A 17,237-nucleotide genomic window follows, 5' to 3' on the forward strand; every position below is an offset into this window, starting at 1 on the left:
TTCTGGCATTCCTGTGATTCGGATGTTGGAATGTTTAAAGATGTCCTGGAGGTTCCTAAACATCTCCTCATTTTTTTTGAATTCTTGTTTCTTGATTCTTTTCTGGTTGAATGTTCTTTTTTCCTTCTGGTCTACAGTGTTGATTTGAGTCCCAGTTTCCTTCCCGTCACTGTTGGTTCCCTGTAGATTTTTCTTTATTTCACATAATGTGACCTTCATTGCTGCCTGGGTCTTTTTTGTGCTGTTGAAGTACCCAGTGAGTTCCTAGAGCATCCTGATCACCAGTGTTTTGAACTGTGTGTCTGATAGGTTGACTATCTCTTCCTCTCTTAGTTGTATTTTTTCTGGAGCTTTGATCTGTTCTTTCATTTGAGTCATTTTTTTTTTCGTCTCGGCATACCTGTTATGTATAAGGGGCGGAGCCTTAGGTGTTCACCAGCGCGGGGCAACCCACGTACTGCATTGTGACGCTGTATGTGGGGGAGGGTCCAAGAGGGAACAGTGTCACTTGCTCTGCTCTCTGCCAGTTTTCAGTCACTTCCCCCACTTCCCACAAGCAACATGGGCCCTTCTGGCACTGATTCCCAGGTGGGTGGGTTTGTGTACATCCTGGGACCCTGTGGGTCTCTCCAGCTGAATCTCCTGTGAGGCTGGGAGTTTCTCCTGCTGCCTCAACCCCCACAAGTGTTTTCAGTCTGAGATTTGAGGCTTTATTTCCCCACTGGGGCTCTGGGCTGTATGTTCTATCTTACTCCCCAGTTGTTCCTCCCAGTATATCCACACGTGAATGCGGGACCCGGTCCTCCAGCCACCGCCTTGCCGCGAGTCCTCTCTGGCTGCCCAACTCCGCTCCTCCTGCGGATCTGGGTGAGTATTTCTTCTTTAATTCCTTGGTTGTCGGACTTCCATACAGTTCGATTCTCTGTCAGTTCTGGTTATCTTTTGTTCTTAAATTTGTGTCCTTATATTGGTTGTGCAAGGAGGCACAGTGTGTCTACCTATGGCTCCATCTTGGCCAGAAGTCTGAAATCTTAACAATATTAATTTTCCAGTTCCTGAACATGCATGGTGTATCTCTCCACTTATTTAGGTCTTCTTATATTTCTTTCATTAGTTTGTTGAGTTTTTGGCATATAGACCCTGCGCATATTTTGTTAGATTTATACTTGAACATATCATGTTTGATGGGTATTATTAAAAAATGGTATTTGTTAATTTTCATCTTCCAATTATTTGTTACTGGTGTATAGAAACACAATCGGCCCTGGTTGCTCTGGTTCCGTGCACTGAGTGGCCTGCAAACCCAAGGGTCACCGATTCAATTCCCAGTCAGGGCACATGCCTGGGTCAGGCCCCTGGTGGTGGTGGGGTGCGTGAGAGGCAACCACACATTGATGCTTCTCTCCCTCTCTATCTGCCTCCCTTCCCCTCTCCCTAAAAAGAAATAAATAAAATATTTTAAAATACATTTTCCTTTATTTCATTCAGCATAGCCTTCATTTTTTCATCTAATTTGGGACCATATTCAACCAATTCTGTGAGCATCCTGATTACCAGTGTTTTGAACTGTGCATCTGATAGTTTGTCTATGTCTTCGTCACTTATTTGTATTTTTTCTGCAGCTTTGATTTGTTCTTTCACTTGGGCCAACTTTTTTGTCTTGGCACACCTGAGCCACAAAAGGTTAAGTTCCTAAGGCAAGTTCTGCTGAAAGGACTGATGAGCCCGACTGACTCGGAACATGTGGTAAAAATGCTGGAGTAACTCGTCCCAGTGTAAACAGTCCATACACATCCACACAACTGCAGTTCCTTAGAAGAAAGTACGTTTTCGGTGGAAGGGATCACAGCTCTTTTCTTTCCTAGTTTTCCGCCCGCCACATTCCTTCCCTCCAGGCCAGCGGCATGTGCTGACATCATCGTGTTCTTGATTTTTAAATGCATTTCAAAATAAGTTGTAGCAAAACTATACTTCTGTCTAAATTCTTTGGCATGTAGAACAAGGGTTCAACATATGTCAAGAGTTCTTTACTTCCTTTTAACTTAAAATTTACATGCAACTAAATGCATTAACCCAGATGTGCATTCAAGGAGCTCTGACAAATGCAGACCCTGTGCCAGCCAAACCCCTACCCATATAGAAACTATGTCCGTTACTTTGAGGTTCCCTCTGAATCCCCACCACCCCCTCCTCACCACTGTGGGGGTTTTCCACAACAGACTAGTCTTGCCTGCTTTAGAATGTTTTATAAATGATACAGCACAACTTTCTTGTGTAAGGCCATCGTCATTCAGAATACCATTTTTGAGGTTCATCTATGCAGTTGTGTGTATTAGTGCTTTGTTCCTTCCTGTAGCTGCGACCTCGCTGCGGGGATTTACCATGACGTGTTTATGCGATTGCCTGTTGATGGGCAGCCTTGTTGTCCAGGCTGTTGACTCTGGTTTTTATTTCTCTGGGTAAATGTATAGGGCTGCAAACACTGGATCACACACAGGCATACGTTTGGTGTACTTCTTCCTTTCCAATGTGTGTGCCTTTCGTTTTTTTCCTTTCCTTTTTTTTCCCCTGTTCTGCTGGAAAAGCTTCAGGTGTGCTTTGGACAGGAGTGGTGCAAGTAGGCATCCTGGCCTGTTTCTGATCTTAGGAAGGCATTCCGCCTTTCACTGTTAAGCACGATTTGAAGTTCTGGGGTTTGGAGCGGTGCCCTTTATCAGGGGGAGGCCACTCCCTTCATTCCCAGTTTGTTCCCGCAGTCACCAGGTCCTCTCCACCTCTGGGAATGGGTGTGGTGGGTATCTGGCCAGGATCAAGGACACTTGGAGCCAGTGGTGAGAGCTGTGTGTTCCCCAGATACCCCCTAAACCTTACGACTATGGCTACTGTAGTGTCTGGGTGAGTCTTTGAGTTGCCCTTTGGGTGAATACGTTTAGGGGAGACAGTAAGTACCTCCAGCGGGGGACAGGGAGTGTCAGACCGCTTCCCTGAGTGTATCCGGCCACTCAGGGCCACGCCTGCTTCTTCCCTTCCCTCTTGGCAATGAGACCCCATTTCTGTTCCCACATGCATGCCTCCTCCAGCAGTCCATGTGTCCTTGTGGGAGAGTGTTCATTCTGCTGAGGGAGACATCAGAGGGGATGCCCTCTCTCTTTTCCTTCCAGGGTGGACAGGGAGCACGAGTCCCAGAAACCCTCCGGTGGCCTCACACCTCCGTGGTGGTGGCAGCCAGAACAGCAGCCCCTGGTGTTGGAACCCTAAGATGGTCCCCAAAGCCACCAGGAGGAAGGGTCTCTGGCCCTTTTCTTCCAGGCTGAGATCACTGGGTCCATCTTCCACAGGGGACATCATCGGGATGCCACCCCTCCTGGTGTCCACGTGCTGACCACTGTCACCTCTGTGGAGGACAGTGGTGCCGAGCCCCGGTGTTTGGGGCTTGCTGCTCAGTGGACGCCTTTCGATCCTTTAGCCCAGACCCTCGTAGCTGCCTCCCTGCCCCACCTAGCCTCCCCCAGGAGCTCCCACCCCAGAGAACGGGGCTCTGCGTCTCTGCGTCCAGCAGAGCTCGTGTGCACGTGCGGCTTCATCTCAGACAAACAGAGGTGCCTGAGCAGGCGAGGCCATGACATCTGTGCTGGGGGTGGGGGGCGGTACAGGAAGGAAGGGAATAAAGGGGAGACAAAAATGGGACAACTGTAATAGCATAATCCATAAAATATATTTTTAAAAAATAAGGCTGATCTAACAGACACATCAAGCTCCACCTTTGAAGACTAATTACAGGGTGGGGCAAAAGTGGGTTTACAGTCGTTGGTGATTACTAAATAACACAGTAATTAATAAATAATAGTACAAGGACAAACTCTGTTGTAACCAGCTGGGTACAACCCCAGTGCCCGAGCGGAGCTATGGAACCCGATGCTGAGAGCAGCAGGGACCAGACGTGGTGGAGGCTCGGCTCTCTCCAGATACCCAGGGAGTGCATTACACACCCACACAGCGAGCCGTCCCGCCCCAGAGCATGGAGGGAGTCCTAGAAATCATATAGCTGGCCCTTACAATTCTGAGAGAAATTTCTAAAACTTGTGCACATATTTAAAAAAAAAAAAAGAAACCAAACCAAACCCCAAAACCCACAGGATGAGCCTGTTCAGAGGTTAAGCACAAAGCCCAGGAGAATAAATGGGAAGTGACTCCACTGGATAGCACTCAAGAAAAGGAGAACTAAAACAAGACACTGTTTTGTTTTGTTTTGAATGTTTTATTTACTTTTAGAGAGAGGAATAAGAAGAGAGAAAGAGAGGGAGAGAAACATCGATTGGTCGCCTCCTCCTCGACCCCAACCAGGCACCTGGCCCACGACCTCGGCATGTGCCCTGACTGGGAATGGAACCGGTGACCCTTCTGTTTGCTGGCCTGGCCGGCGCTCAGTGCACTGAGCCATACCAGCCAGGGCAAGACACTTTTTCATTTCTGTGGTCTGGGGAGGTGGCATGGAATTTGCTCTACAAATAGTGAGCAGATCCTGGGACAGACCAAAATCAGCTGGGCCCTAAACATGCAGGGTCAGGGTGGCGGGGGCAAGTCAAGGGCAGAGCATCACAACCCTTCAGGAAAATGCCACGTTGACCTGTGGGATGGGCCCCGCCTCCCCAGGCGCCTTGAAGCCAGGATGAGTGCAGCTGAGTAACCTGCTCTGGGGTTTAGGGGAGAATCCAGGGGCCCTAGAGAGAACAGCAGACTTCTACTTTCCATGAAAATCAGCACTCCTTTTCTACTTTCAGAGAGGGCTTGAAACTTTCTGAGTGAAGAATTGTGTTCCCCGCACATTCTCGGGTGAATGTCAATTACTTCTGTGAGTGGCTGGTCCTTGGTGCCAGTTCAGTGCCAACAGTGTGGTGAAGAAGGAAACTGTATTCAGTGCAAAACAGCTCAACTGGGAAAACAGCACGGCTGAGGGGTCCCTGGGGCCAGGCTGTCTTCAGCTAGGCAGCTCTGCTCTGCCCCTTGCCCTGCTCTGCGCTGGTATCCTCCATGGGGCTCCTGTGAGACATCTTCAGTGTTTCAGCTTCAGCTGGGGAAAGGCAACCTTGTCTTTGGTGTAAAGGAAAATGTGTCCCCAGAGCCATTGCAAAGCTGACTTATATGTATGAGCAGAAGTCCCCACCCCTGGTCTTTGGCTAGCCCATCCTAATGCAAATGAGGACTCCAGATCTTTGCGGTTTGATTGGCCCAAAAGGTACCGTCCCTCCCGATTGACCTGTGAAGAAGCTGATGAGGACGTAGCTGCACGGCTCCCACTGGATGGGGAAAGCTTCAGTCCCAGGGCTGGAGCAGGAGTGCAGAGACTGCTTTGGAAGAGCGGGCTCCAGTGGCAGGAACGGAGTGCAGGCGGGCGGTTCGGCGCAGGTTTCTCCGTAAAGTGCAGTTTGCGTGAGTGAGAGAGCCGTGTGCAGAAATGGTTGCTGGCTTTGTTTTTGTTTTGTTTTGTTTTGTTGCAATTTTGAGCGCAGTTGACTTCCAGGAGCCCTCCTTTAGGTAACTTTTTGCTCAGGGTCCACACCTCATAATTAATTTGGACTCTAGAATCAGCATTTAGGGAAGATGGTCTTTTCATTAAGTAATTGAAGTCTCTCATGAGTCAGTTACAGAAGACTGCCCAGTGGCTTCACCAAGCAGGGGTTATTTTTCTCCCGGGAGAGGAAATGCTTAGCATCAGGCTTGCGGGGCTGGTAGAATGGCACAGGCTGGCAGCTCCGTCTGCCTTTCTGCTAGGCCATCCTTAGCCATGGGGTGTTTGTCCCAAAGTCTACTACCACTTGGTCTGGGGTGGCTGCTGAATTGCCACACATCAGCTGGACAGCCTAGGAAAGAGGAAAGTTGGGGCAGAAGGGTGATTTGGCTGAGCTAAATCACCCTTTAAGAATATTCTGGAACTGCCACTGATGCCTCACACTAGCTTCTCCCTAACCACTGAGAGCTGGAGAAAGCCACCCCAGATGAAATCTGTGTTTTGATAGCAGGGTGGAGGTAGTAATTATATATCAGGGAAACAATTGGTGGCTCCCCAGTTGGGAAGATACAAGACTTGTATTTTCTTTTTTTATTTTTAGATAAAATCTTTTGTTGTTTGCAGGTGATATGAATTTTTTTTAAAATCTTACAGCCCTGGATGGTGTGGCTGTTTGTTGGAACGTCGTCCCCAGGCACCAAAAGGTCGTGGGCTTGATTTCCTGTTGGGGCACATGCCTAGGTTGAGGGTTCGGTCCCCAGGCAGGGTGCGTATGGGAGGCAATCGGTTCAGTTGATGTTTCCCTCCCCCTCTTGCATCCATGTTTCTCTCCCCCTCCCCACATACATCCCCCTGCTTCCCCCCCGCCAAAACCAATAAATGTGTCCTTGGGTGAGGATTTTTAAAAAATTATAGATAGAATTGCTGATATATTTGCTCTGATTAGAAAGTAAGGAAGTCATTCAATTCTGACTTACTCAATGTAAAATTTCCCTACTTTTAAGAGGAATTAGAAAATATAACAGAAAACATTTAAAAAACTAGATTAGTTAACCATACAATAAGAATTAGAATTAAGTCATGAGAAATACCCAGAAATTTTTAGACAGAAAACTGAGAACTTTTTTGAGGGACTGAAAACAATTTACACATATGGAAAGTCTATGTTACTCCATGGGAAGAATTATCACAACAATAATTTGTAGTAATGCTAACAATAAGTCCTCTGTCTGGGGCAGAAATCAAACTTCGTTTAATAGGTTTCTGCACGTCTCCTCAGTCAGGAGGCAGACAGGACCGTGGTCCCCGATTTCAGATGACAGTGGAGTGTCCTCACCCCAGCTTTACTGACATATGATTGATAAATGAGATTGTGCAGATGAAGCTGTTTTCCTTGGGAAGTTTGGGAATAAGTTCGGGGAGCTACTCAAATAGGTGTAACAGGTTCAGGCAGATGCTGGATGAACGTTGTTTGTGGTTATGTCAGAGCTGGGAGGAAAAAGGGAAGTCAAGGCCACGCCAGGGTTCAGTGTAGATTCTGGTAGAGCAAGACAGCAGGGCCTGCCTGGACAGAGATGTGAGGTGCAAAAGAAGTGGCTCCAACGTACAACAAAGAAAGGAAGACAAAGGGCAGATGGCCACACGGAGGGGAGGCCAAGGAAGGGGGTGGAGACAACTCCGTGGCTTTGGAGTGTTAGAAGGAATGAGGCCCTGGCTGGCATGGCTCAGGTGGTTGGAAGGTTGGATGGATGTTTCTCTCCCTCTCTCCCTCCCTCCCCCCCTGTAAAATCAATAAGCATGTCCTTGGATGAAGATAAAAAAAAATTAAAAAGTATCCCTTAAAAAAAAAAAAGTGAGCCCTGGCTGGCATAGCTCAGTGGATTGAGCGCGGGCTGGGAACCAAAGTGTCCCAGGTTTGATTCCCAGCCAGGGTACATTCCTGGGTTGCAGGCCATAACCCCAGCAACCCCACATTGATGTCTCTCTCTCTCTCCTTCCCTCTCTCTCTCTCCCCTCCTCCCTCCCTTCCCTCCCTAAAAATAAATAAATAAATAAATAAATAAAATCTTTAAAAAAATAAATAAAGTTCAATAGTTAAACAACATAAAAAGAGTGAATGAAAGAAATAACTAAGTATTTGTATATGGGAAATAACCCAAGTTAAAAATGAGGCACAGTGCCCTGGCCGGTGTGGCTCAGGTGGTTGGGCATCCCCCTGCAGGGCAAAGGTTGCTGGTACAATTTCTGGTCAGGGCACATGCCTCGATTGCAGGTTTGGTCTTGGGTGGGATGCAAGAGGCAGCCAGTGGATGTCTCCCTCCCTCCTTTCCCCTCTCTCTAAAATATAAATAATAAATATTTTTTTTAAAAAATGAGGCAGTGTGCTGTCAGGGGGCTCTGCACCTGGCTGAAGGCAGGATACATTTGCATAATGCTAATAATCATTTACTTAGCTCAAAACAGATATATTCTGAGGCTGGAGAGAAGGCAAGATGTAAAAGAGCTTCAAGTATCGTACAAGGAAATATATAATGCTGAAAACTTACAAATCAAGACAAAAGCAACACAAGTGTATGATTTAGAAACACAAAAGTAACTAATACAAGAAAGATCTAAAATAGTTGAAAATCACCCTGGCCAGGTGTGGCTTAGAGTATTAAGTGCTAGCCTGCAAACCAAAGGGTCGCCAGTTTGATTCCCAGTCAAGGCACATGCCTGGGCTGCAGCGGGCCAGGTCCCCAGTAGGGGTGTGTGTGTGAGAGGCCACCACACTTGATGTTTCCCTGTCTTTCTCCCTATCCTTCCCCTCTCTAAAAATAATTTTTTTTAAGTTGAAAATAATTGATCCTTGACCAAGGGAGAATGGTCACTTTTTTGTTGCTATGGACTTTTGGTGTATTTTACTTTGAAATTAGTTAACATCTTACTTGATGTGTTCTTAAAAGCAAAACAAAAATTGATACTACCTGTAAATGATTTCAGTTAACCCATAAAATTATTTGGTTTTAGCAAGGTCTTTTCTTTCCTTGGTGGAAAACTCCGTTCCTACCTGGTGACTGGTTTCCCCTTTGAAAATCTGATCCCTTCAGAGTCGTAGTGTTGTAGGGCGGGCGTCGCCGGGTCCTCCGGGGTTAACACCCCCACTGATGCAGTAAGCTGGACTATTGAAGGGAACCTGTGCTCCGGTGCTGCGCAGGGATGCGCAGACACCGAACCAATTCAAGTGTCGACGGAAAAATTAGATTGCACCCTAAACACGTTTAATTTGCATTCCACATTTAAATTTCTACAAGCAGATTTAAGGGAGAGGCTCCTTATCAAAACCCTTAATCAGATACCTCGGTGTGGAGGGGAAATAATCTAGGGCTGGGTTTAAAATTTAGCTCCAACCCCGAACTTCGGGGTTTCAAACCCGGCGGAGGAGGAACCTTGTCGCCCCCAGGACGAGGCACCGGTGAGCGGCTGGTTCCTAGAAACCAGGAGACGCGGAAGCGGTGCCCAAGCGGAGGCGGTGCCCAAGACAGACAGCGATACGGAAAATGGAACCGGTCGCATCCCCAGTGTGGGAATTTCCTTATTAAATGACTCAGAATCGAGCTCCTAGGAAGCGCTTCCCGGGGTCTCCGCCCGCCGTCCGCCTCCGCATCCGGAAGCGGAAGCAACAGCAGAAGCGGAAGCGGCGTGAGTGCTCGGCGCCCTGGAGTTTCAGGCCGCTTTCTGGGCGAGAGTGGGGAGTCCCCGTACGGACTGAATTTTGTATCCAAGGTGAGGAATACTGAAATTTTCCCACTTTCATGCCTGCACATATAAAACGTTTTTATTGGACTTTTTTTTTACTATCATGCGGTCCAACCCACTCTCGGTGGCGGTTTGGCTGAGCCGCCCAAGAATGCCGAGGGGAGGCGAGGCCCAGAGCCAGCGGCCCGACCCGTGATGTGCGGCCACCCCAGCGCCGCCGTACCGCACTCAGTGGACAGTGCGGACTCCCGGGCTCCGCCCCCAATGGGTGCGCTCACCGGGCTTGGAGTCCACCCCGGGGCCAACTTCCGCCCGCCCGCTGGACGTCCGCAACCGACCTTCCTGAGGCTGGGAAAGGGTACTGACGTTTCTCAGACCTGGGCTCCTTAGATGCACAGCATGTTTGTCGCACAGTTGACCCTTGAACACAGGGGTTGGGGGTGCCGGCCCTACCCCTCAGACAGTCAAACATTGCATATACCGTGTTTTTTGGACTGTAAGATGCACTCCCCCCACCCCCAATTTGGGAGGAAATGGGGGTGTGTCTTATAGTCCGAATGTGGCGTACCTGGCTCACTGCGGGGTGAGGGGCACGGAGGTGGACCAGGGCAGGGTTGCCACTGCAGGAAGTGGGGGCGGCAGCAGTAGGGCGATCCTGCAGGCCCTGGGCTGGGAGGAGGGGGTGTCCGGGTGTGTGAAGCAACGGAGGCAGGAGTAGAGTCCCCGCTGCAGCACACAATAGTGCTAGGGAGGAGGGTACAGGTGGAGCAGGCACATTAGGAGAAGAAAGCCTGCGGTGCCCTTACATGTCTCCATCACGTGACTGGTATGTCCCCCATTAACATCAACATAGGCAAATCCCACTGCAGGGTCACCTGTCAATGTGGCCCTGCAGCTGTTGCAAAACTACAACTCCCATCATTCTCAGACAGGTTGGGGTGATAGGAGCTGTAATTTGGCTATAGCTGCAGAGCCACACAGGTTGTGCAACACTGCTGTCCCCATACCAGAGTGTTGCACAACCTGTGGCCCTCCAGCAGATCTCCCCCATGACAGTGCGTCATCCACTGATGGTCTCAGCTACAGGATTCGGTAACTGTGAAGAACACAGTGCTGACGGTTCTGTCATTACTATATTTTGTTGTAGAAAGATACAATAGCGTTCCATAGTCTCCTGCCGAATCTACTGTAATTGTGGAAAGATGTCAAAGCAGAAAAGGATTTCATATAAAATCCCTTTTAAACTGGAGGTAGTGAAGTACGCCAAAGAACATGGGAACAGAGCAGCGGAGAGACACTTTGGGCCACCTCCAACCGAAAAAATGATACGGGAATGGAGGAAACAGGAGGATCAACTGCAAAAAACTGACAAAACGAAACAGTGTTTTCGTGGGCATGCCGCCAAATGGCCACAGTTAGAAGCAGATATGAAAGAGTGGATCACAAGTCACAGGAACAATGGCTTTTCGGTATCTACAAAAATGATCATATGTGAAGCCAAACGTCTTGCTGCAGAGAGAGGCATCCAGGACTTCACTGGGTCGCCATCGTGGTGCCACAGATTTATGAAGAGATGTGGCCTTGCTGTGCACACCAAGACTAGAGTTGCACAAACAATGCCTATGGAATATGAATCCAAGACTGTGTCTTTTCACAAATTCGTACTGGATGCAAGAAAGAAAAACGGATTTTAAATAAGCCAGATTGGGAACATGGATGAAGTCCCGTTAACCTTTGATGTTCCATCAAACAAGATTGTTGATATGAACAGTGCCCAAACCATAACCATGAAAACCTCAGGGCATGGTAAAACCCATCACATGGTTGTGTTGTCCTGCTGTGCTGATGGCACCAAACTGCCACCAATGCTGATTTTCAAGAGAAAAAGCATGCTGAAAGAGGCAGTCCCAAGAGGAGTTATTGTTCATGTTCACGACAAAGAATGGGTGGATAAAAATGGCGTGAAGATATGGACAGAAAAAGTGTGGTCCAAATGTCCTGGAGGGCTTCTGAAAAAAACCTGCTCTATTAGTGCTTGACCAGTTTAGGGCACATATCACTGAAGCCACAAAAAGATTTAAAGAAGAGAAAACCCACATGGCCGTAATTCCTGGGGGGCTTACCTGCCAGTTGCAACCTTTGGGCATTTTCGTCAACAAGCCACTTAAAGTTTTTATGAGAGAAGAGTGGAGCAAATGGATGGCTGCTGGAGATCATGACCTGACACCAACTGGACGAAGGAAGATGCCCACAATTACCCAAGTTTGCGAGTGGGTGAAAACCTCATGGCGGTCAGTTAGGGATGAAACCGTTGCGGTCCTTCAAAAAATATGGCATCAGCAATGCCTTAGACAACTCTGAAGGTGACATCCTCTATGAGCAGAGTGAAGACAGTGACACTAGTGATTCTGAGGAGCTGAGCTTCATAAACATGGACAGTAGTGATGAGGAGTTCTTGGGGTTCCCTGATGATTAGAGGAGTTTTCCATACTTAAAGCTTAAAGTCAGTAATAATGGTTGTTAATGCTGCTGTTGAGTTGTTTACATTTACATTGGTGAAGTATTATGTTATTAAATATTTTACCACATCTTTTGCTTCAGATTTTTTTCCCTATTTTCCTCCTCTAAAACCTAGGTGTGTCTTATGGTCTGAAAACATACGGAAACTTTTAAACCCCCAAACTTAACTTTTTGTCAGTATCTGCAGGGGATTTGTTCCAGGCCCCCCTGAGGATACCAAAATCTGCAGATGCTCAAGTCCCCTGTATAAAATGCCATAAAACAATGCAGACAGTTGGCCCACCACATCCACGGACTCCCATCTGTGAATCAAAACAGTGCTAGTATTTCCCGAGGGGGGAAAATCTGCAAAATGACCTGCATGTTTCAAGCATGGGCTGTTCGAGTAGGCAAACTAGGCCAGCCACCATGGCCTGACCTGTGAGCCCCGTGTGTGCAGGAACTGCCCTTCCCCAGCAAGGAGTGGGTGCAGGTGAGTGGGTGCACGTTCCCAAGGGTCAGTTAATTGGCGCGGGGCCTAGTCCTAATGTCCCCAACGTGGACTGCAGAGTCAACATAAGATGCTGGCAACAGGCTCCCATCTGCACTGGGAAACACCCGTTTCCCACCAATGAGCCGCAAGCCCACCTTTCTACGTTGTTGTCAGGAACTCCCACCTGTTCCCCAGGCTCCTTGCCTGCCAGCCTCAGCTGGGTCTGGCTGATGGAGGGGACAAGGGGGAGATTGGAAGGGGAAGGCAGAAGAGACTAACTTGGGAAAAGTCCAAGGGTGGCAGCAACAGCACAGGCTGAGGCACAGGTCTGGTGCTGTGTCCGCATAAGCGCCAGCTGTACCCTGACTCCTTCCCCACTGGGCTGCACCTCCCTTGGAAGTCCGAGTGCCTGCCAGGTTCTACCTTCTCCGAGGTCTGAGCACCGACCACAGGGCACTCAGAGCTCTGGGGTTCCGGTAACATCGCCTGCTCCTATCGTTCCCTCTGGGAGGCATCTGCTCCTACACAGAACTTCTGGGATACCTCGGGGCCCCTTTTTGCTCATTCAGCCCCCCTACTCTCTCCACCTGCCCGCTGTCCATCGTAATCAACACCCTATGTTCTGCTTGGAATACTTGGTGGGAAGTGTTCTCCAGACTGGATGCTGCATCACACAATCCGTCTTCTCAGCCATGAAGGCAGGAACTGTGTTGTACTTCTGCATGCCTTGCCCCCTGCTTAGTTCATACTACTCCGTTGCTAAAGATTTGCTCAATTAATTAGCCTCAAGTCCATGACAGAATTAAAATTGAAGATTTAATGAATCATGATAAAAGCACGGAAAAGATTATTTCAGTGCACATATGCACGGTCAGTATTGTTGCTGGAAATCAAGAAATGCCAATTATTGATCATGAGATTCCTTCAAGAAAGTTGCCATTTTGAAATGCGGATAAACATATACTGAAACATACATGGGAAACACAAAGCTTAGGTGAATGGCTCCGTGAATTCCCACCCCATTTCTTTCAGCTCAGCCAGTCGCAGGTTTTCCTCCACCTCTGTCCCACTCTTCTTACCCCTTTAACCCTAATCTTCTCCTCAGCCACTGTCACGGGTTGAACCATGTCCCCAGAAAAACACTTTGTTGAAGTCCTAGTCCTCAGCCCCTCAGGATATGACTTTCTTTGGAAACAATCTATGTGTATCTCTAACCAAGATAAGGCAAGGCACGGGGGGTGGGGGGGGGCTGGGGGGGGGCGCGGCGGTGGCTAATCCAGTAGGACTGGTGCTGTTACCAAGGGGAGAGACTTGGAGACAGACAGAAGGCGATGTAAACATGGCTGTGTGATGATGGAGCCAGAGATTGGAGTGGTGTGTCCACAAGCCAAGGATGGTGAGAACTTAGGAAGAGGAGAGGAAGGATTCCCTCCAGAGTCGTGGGAGGGAGTGCGGCCCTGTCACACCGAGATTCAGACTCCAACTCAGAGCTGGGAGACAATCTGTCTGTTTAGAGCCACCCAGTCTGTGAGCTTTTGCCCTGGCAGCTCCACAAAATGAATACAAGTGCTACAGGGCACATATTTTACTTATTTATCCTACCTGATCCCCCTGTCTTCTGTCCCTTTGGTCTGTGCGCTGTCCTAGTGGCCAGAACCGAGTGGGCGTGTGAGTGTTAGCTGCAGTCCAGAGCAGACACAAGCCTGGGGCCAGACGCAGGGCTGGCTGGTTTTAGCCACAAACAGAAAACATGACTCACAGCAGCTGTGAACAAATACAGACTGACTTTTTCACATGAAAGCCCTGTGGTTGGCAGTCCAGGCTGGAGCAGCACTCCAGCCATGTGAAAAGACCTGCACTCCCCCTAGCCTCTGAGGCGACGGGGCTCCCCAGCTTCAGAGATGCCACATTCCCACCCCCTCCTCCTGCTGCCTGATGCGGTTACTGAGAACCTCCACTGAGAACCTCCGCGGCTGACTGCCTCAAGCATCTCCTCAGGCTCCAGCACCCAGAAGGAGCTGGGAGGTTCAGCTGAGTTTTCAGCCTTCAGGCCAAGGCCATGGAAGAGGAGGAAGGCGAGGGAGTAGTATCAAGATGCAGGCGCCACCAGCCAAGCCCCTACCTCTGGTGCTGTGGCTCGTGCAGAGAAACAAATGCATCAGTGAAGGTGCTGCTGGCACAATGAGCTGGACATCAGGACGGAGGGGACAACCAGACCCTGACATCACTCCCCACACAAAAATGAACTCACAGTATGCTAAATGCTAAATCTGAAAAGCAAAATGTAAACATTTTGGGGGGTGAAATCTTTGGAAAAGCCTAGTGAGGGGCATTAAAATGTTCCACACATCATTAGAACAGCAGAGACAAGGAGATGTCTGCAAAGGACCTGACACGAGGAAGATGGACAGAATCAACGCCCCCCACAGGGAAAACCAACGCCATCTTTGGGGATACACAGGTCCTCAACCTGACTTGTAGAGAAGTACAAATTAAAACTTTGGCCCTGGCTGGTATAGCTCAGAGGATTGAGAGCGGGCCTGCGAACCAAAAGGTCACCGGTTCACTTCCCAGTCAGGGCGCATGCCTGGGTTGTGGACCAGGTCTCCGGTAGGGGGCACACAAGAAGCAACAACACACTGATGTTTCTCTCCCTCTCTTTCTCCTTCCCTTCACCTCTCTAAAAATAAATAAATATTTTAAAAAAAAAACTTTGGCACCTATCAGACTGTCAAAAATTACCCACTCCGGCAGTATGTGCTAAGAAGTGGGCAGAGGGGATCTCAGTAGCCAAGGTGGAGGCGGACTGGATAAAACCCACCTAGAGAACACTCTGGCATCCAATTAAACCGAATGCACAGCTGTTCGTGCACTCTGCATGTGCTCCAGTGTGCAGAGCAGCACTGGGCCTGAGAACAAAGCCTGGAAACCACCTAGATGTCAGCCACGCGGACAGGACACACTGGAGTCTGCTCACACCACAGCTCCAGCTGCATGTCGCGCAGGCACTCTGTTACACTTTAAAAGCTGAGGAATACTCTGTACATAACCATTATTTGTAATTTTTTAGGATGCAAAGCAATACCATGTACTGAGGGATACACACCTCCATGCTAACATTTTTAAGAAACATATAACATGCCCACCAGTAGATGAGTGGATCCAAAAACCGTGGAGCATTTACACGACAGAGTACTGCACAGCAGAAAGAATTTCTGCCTTTTGTGACAGCATGTGTGGAACTGGAGAACATTACGCTAAGTGAGATCAGCCAGTTAGCCAAAGACAAATACCGTGTGATCTCACTCATAAGAGGAATCTAATAAACAAAAGAAACTAGCGAGCAAAAGACATGGCAGCATGGAGTGGACTGAGAGTGGCCAGAGGGGCGGGAGAAGGGGAAGGGGCAAGTCAAAGCCCCCGATGAATGCCCCCCGGACAAGGACAACAGTGTGGGTACTGGGAGTGGGCAGTGGGCTGGGTAGAGGAGGGCAAAGGGGGAAAATTCCAACAACAGGAATAGAATAACAATTTTTAAAAAGGAACACAGGACCGATCAGAATCAGCAGCCATCACCTCCACAGGGCAGGGCACATGTTTTGGGGCAGGGGATGCCAGCGTGGTGATGCCACTTCACAGACTGTAAACCAAGAATACAGATTCATCTTCACTTCCCCAGGAGGAGATAACTGTTTCAGATGCCCACGGCAAGCTGTAGGTGGCAGCATCACGATCCCTGTGTGAGGACAGGCAGGTGGGCAGGAACACCAGTCCTTGAACCACATGCCATGAAAGGGACCCTGGCAACCAAGCGCGCCTGTGGGCACCGACCCTCTGCCTGGCCACAGGTCCAACAGCTGCCGGCTCTCGAGCCTGTGCACTGGTCAGCACCACCACAGGGTGGGGCGGGGGGGGGGGGGTCCTTTCAAAGCCTCCATGACCGGGTTCCCCGGCTTCTCACACCAGAGCAGGAGAACCAGGCGGCTCGCCTTCGCTCTCCAGATGACTCCGCTGTGCAGTGAAGGTGAGAGCCGTGAAGATGCCCAAGAGCCTCGAGTTTCAGGAATTCAGGGACGGCCGAGTCAGGCAAAAAAGAAAGCTGAAGCACAGCAAGCGTGGCGCTGATCAGCGCTGTGGCAGCCGTGCAGAGCTGCTGCGTGTCAGTGTGGACATGGCGTCCTGGGAGGGATGTGGGGGGAGTGGAGCAGCCTACCCTAGCGGGTCCCCAGTGCCCACGTGGCTAAGTGCCCTGGAGCGAACTGAGCTACCACGCATCAGCCACCCAGAGTCACGGCCAGCGTCCGGAAGCACCCAGAGTTCACTGCTTTTCAAGTAAAGAAACTGCTCGGGGGACAGAGCTCCAAGTGTCTTAGTCACGAGGACCCTGTTCACTCTCACGGCTCTGTGAGCGGGTCCCAGGCCCGTGAGAGAGACTCGAGTCAGGCCTCCAGGTCACCGTGAGCCTGCGGGCAGTCTGCGGCAGGCGGTCCATGACACACTGTGGACGGGGTGGTTCCCAGCAAGCCAGCAAAGGGCTCCAGAGGCTGAGGGACAGAGGGAGGAAGTTCTCACCTGCCCTCTCCTCCTATATGCCCACTGTTTACGACGAGAGCCCGACCACCAGCATACACCACAGAAAGCCTGCTTGCGACAGGAAGGTAGGGTTGCTGTTACTTTTAACTTGGAGACTCAGGTGTTCTGGAGCAGTGGGTGTGAAGACACTGAAAGCTCTGGACCAGTCGGGGGCGATGTTCTGAGGTGGGCCGGCTGGTCAGGACGGGGGAGACTGGCAGCGGGGGCAGCCGTGGCTGGGTACTGAGTCATGAAGATAGCGCTTCCCGTCAGCTGCTGGCTCTCTTCCACCTCTTATGACACCTCCATCCCTTCAACGCACCCCAAAGGGAATGCCCCAGCCTGACCCTTGCCCCTAATCCCTCCCAGATCATCCTGGAACCTTCTGCATGGCACCCCAAATCCTCCCCACACCAGACCCTTTCA

At 49.7% G+C, this 17,237-nt stretch overlaps 1 long non-coding RNA gene across 1 annotated transcript; it reads left to right on the forward strand.

Moving 5' to 3' along the window:
- Positions 1 to 9,155: 9,155 nt before the first annotated feature.
- On the forward strand, positions 9,156 to 11,308 carry LOC118498033. Its single transcript, XR_004900550.1, has 2 exons — positions 9,156 to 9,274; positions 10,395 to 11,308. It is a non-coding gene; the product is annotated as an uncharacterized LOC118498033 (long non-coding RNA).
- Positions 11,309 to 17,237: the final 5,929 nt, after the last annotated feature.

The sequence above is a fragment of the Phyllostomus discolor genome, chromosome 13 (assembly GCF_004126475.2).
Source record: "Phyllostomus discolor isolate MPI-MPIP mPhyDis1 chromosome 13, mPhyDis1.pri.v3, whole genome shotgun sequence".
In the NCBI taxonomy this organism is placed as follows: Eukaryota; Metazoa; Chordata; class Mammalia; order Chiroptera; family Phyllostomidae; genus Phyllostomus; species Phyllostomus discolor.